This window comes from Mastomys coucha, unplaced genomic scaffold (genome assembly GCF_008632895.1).
Source record: "Mastomys coucha isolate ucsf_1 unplaced genomic scaffold, UCSF_Mcou_1 pScaffold22, whole genome shotgun sequence".
NCBI classification, from domain to species: domain Eukaryota; kingdom Metazoa; phylum Chordata; class Mammalia; order Rodentia; family Muridae; genus Mastomys; species Mastomys coucha.
The window spans coordinates 69,764,458-69,767,515 of record NW_022196905.1 but is presented as its reverse complement, the minus strand read 5'-3'; the positions used below and the strand labels follow the sequence as shown (position 1 = coordinate 69,767,515).

Here is a 3,058-nt window from a genome sequence, read left to right as displayed (position 1 = left end):
ATCTCATTACGGATGGTTGTGAGCCACCATGTGGTTGTTGGGATTTGAACTCAGGACCTTCGGAAGAAGAGTCAGTGCTCTTAACCGCTGAGCCATCTCACCAGCCCCTTAAGCTTTTTAAAAAGATGATTTATTTGTTTTTATGTGCTTTATTGTTTATCTTCGTATATGTCTGTGATAGGGTATCAGATCCACTGGAACTGGAGTTGAGAGAGTTGCAAGCTGCCATGGGGGTGCTGGCAATTGAACCAGGGTCCTCCAGAAGAGCAGCGAGAGCTCTTATCCACTGAGCTATCTCTCCAGCCCTGATTTTTTTTTTTTTTTTTGGTTTTTTGAGACAGGGTTTCTCTCTATAGCCCTGGCTGTCCTGGAACTCACTTTGTAGACCAGGCTGGCCTCGAACTCAGAAATCCACCTGCCTCTGCCTCCCAAGTGCTGGGATTAAAGGCGTGCACCACCACCGCCCAGCTTAAAGATGTTTTTAACTTGAGAGTTTTCTTAGGGAATGATTTGTGTGTTCAGTTTAAAAGCAGTAGTGTAGACTAAACAAATCCATGCCCTGATATCCTAACTTAAACTCTCTTGCTGCTCTTTGTTCTCATGCAAGAGAAAATTCCAAATGATAGAAAAAGGAAAGACTGGGTCTGCAGTAAGATCAGTGAGCACGCCTGACTTGTATCTAAGCATTCAGGAGGGTTAAGACTTCCTGTCCAGCCTGGGATACATTGGAAGGCCTTGTCTCAAAACATACAAATGACAGGTGGAGCGGTGGCACAGGGGTTAAAGGTGCTTCCTGCAAGTTCATGCTGACTGAAGTTGGAATTCTAAGACCCATGTCACAAGCTGGGCATCCAAGACATGTCTATAACTCCAGCTCAGAGGAATCCCATGCCATTTTCTGTTCTCTCTCTCCCTTTTTCTCTCTGTCTCTCTCTGTCTCTCTCTCTCTCTGTGTCTCTCTGTCTCTCTCTCTCTCTTAAGAAATAAAAATGAAAAATCAATCCAATAGAAGAAAGTCTACTGAAAGGAAACCAGGATGTAAGAGTGGATTGTAAGAGGGACTGACTCACACACACAGTGTGACTGAGAAAGTAGAGAGGCCATAGGTAGGCATCGAGGAGACAATCAGCAGCAGGCTGCAACCCCAAAGACATCAGCACAGTGAGAACACAGTCAGCTGGGGGTGGAAATTAGCTGCAGATTCAGCAGCTGCTGCTGCAAAGTTTTAAAAAATATTTTATTTTAATTTGTTTTTTTTTTTAAAGACTTGTTTATTTATTGTATGTAAGTACACTGTAGCTGTCTTCAGACACTCCAGGAAAGGGAGTCAGATCCCACTACAGATGGTTGTGAGCCACCATGTGGTTGCTGGGACTTGAACTCAGGACCTTTGGAAGAGGAGTTGGTGCTCTTAACCACTGAGCCACCTCACCAGCCCGTTCTTTGTTTTTGTTTTTTTTCAAGACAGGGTTTATCTGTGTAGCTCTGGCTGTCCTGGAACTCACTCTGTAGACCAGGCTGGCCTAAACTCAAAAATCCGCCTCCCAGCCGGGCGGTGGTGGCGCACGCCTTTAATCCCAGCACTTGGGAGGCAGAGGCAGGAGGATTTCTGAGTTCGAGGCCAGCCTGGTCTACAGAGTGAGTTCCAGGACAGCCAAGGCTACACAGAGAAACCCTGTCTCGAAAAAAAAACCAAAAAAAAAAAAAAAAAATCTGCCTGCCTCTGCCTCCCAAGTGCTGGGATTAAAAGCATGTGCCACCACCACTCAGCTTTAATTTGTTTTTAATTATGTGTATATGTGTGTATCTACTTGTGAGTATGTTATGTGCACGCAGAGGCCAGAGACTTCAATTCCCTCTTGAGCTGGAGTTAGCTAGACTAAACCGCCTGACCTCTCAGTAGGTGCTGGGAGCAGCAGCTTGCTCTGGACCACTAAGCCATCTCTCCAGCCTTGTTTGGCTTTTTATTAAGGAAGAAATCCAGCCAGCTCAGGATTGATAAACTCAGCTGTTGCAGACTGGAATGTTCGACCAAATAACTGATAGAGAGTGATGTGCTTTACCAAATGGCAACTACCGACCTTCAACTCTCTAACTTCCTTCTAAAGAAAGCCCATATAAAACTGATGGTGCAAACCTGAAATCCTAGCTATTGGAAGGCTGAAACAGGAGGATTGCTCTGAGTTTGAGGAAAGTCTGGACAATATAGTGAGTACCAGGCCAGCCAGAGCTGCATAGTAAGACATTGTCTCTAAAAAAATGAAAGAAAAACCAGAATAAAATCAAACAAGAAACAAAATGAAAGCATAGTAGAAAGAGAATTCTGGGTGTTGTAGTTCCTTCTGTGTAATCTGACATATCAGAAAGTGGTCACAGATGATAAAACTTGTGGCAAAAATAAAAAAAAGGTATTATTTGTTTAGTTTTAAGTTGAGACAAGGTCTTATTATATAGCCATGGATGTCCTGGCTGGAACTCACTGTGTACACCAGGCTAGCCTCAAACCCACGGAGATCCGCCTGCCTCCCAAGTGCTGGGATTATAGTAGTCCACCACCATATCCAACTAAAAGGCTTTCAGCCCCACCTTTTAAAAGTAGTTTCCAGTAGCAACAGTGCCATTTTGGATAATATAAAGAATGAAGTCTGAATCATTAAAACTTTTCTTCTCCATGATGGCACTGCTGGTGCTGCCGCCGCCGCCTCCTCCTCCTCCTCCTCCTCCTCCTCATCATCATCCTCCTCCTCTTCCTCCTCCCCCTTTTTCTCCTACTCCTCTTCCTCCTTCTCCTCCTCTTCTTCCTCCTCTCTCCCTTCTTCTTTTACACTTATCTATTTTTTTTTTATTTTCATTTAATGTGTATGAGTACACTGTAGCTATACAGATGGCCGTGAGCCATCACGTGTGTGGCTGCTGGGAATTGAACTCAGGACCTCTGCCAGCCCTGCTCTCTCTGGCCCTATTGTCTCTGGCTCTGCTCGCTCCCGCGTAATACACTGTAGCTGTCTTCAGACACACCAGAAGAGGGAGTCAGATCTCATTATGGGTGGTTGTGAGC

General features: G+C 44.9%; 1 protein-coding gene across 5 annotated transcripts in view; it reads left to right on the top strand.

Moving 5' to 3' along the window:
* The window catches only part of Aasdh (aminoadipate-semialdehyde dehydrogenase), a 34,098-nt gene that overhangs the window by 11,189 nt on the left and 19,851 nt on the right, over positions 1 to 3,058 (top strand). The gene's annotated exons all lie outside the window — the stretch shown is intronic.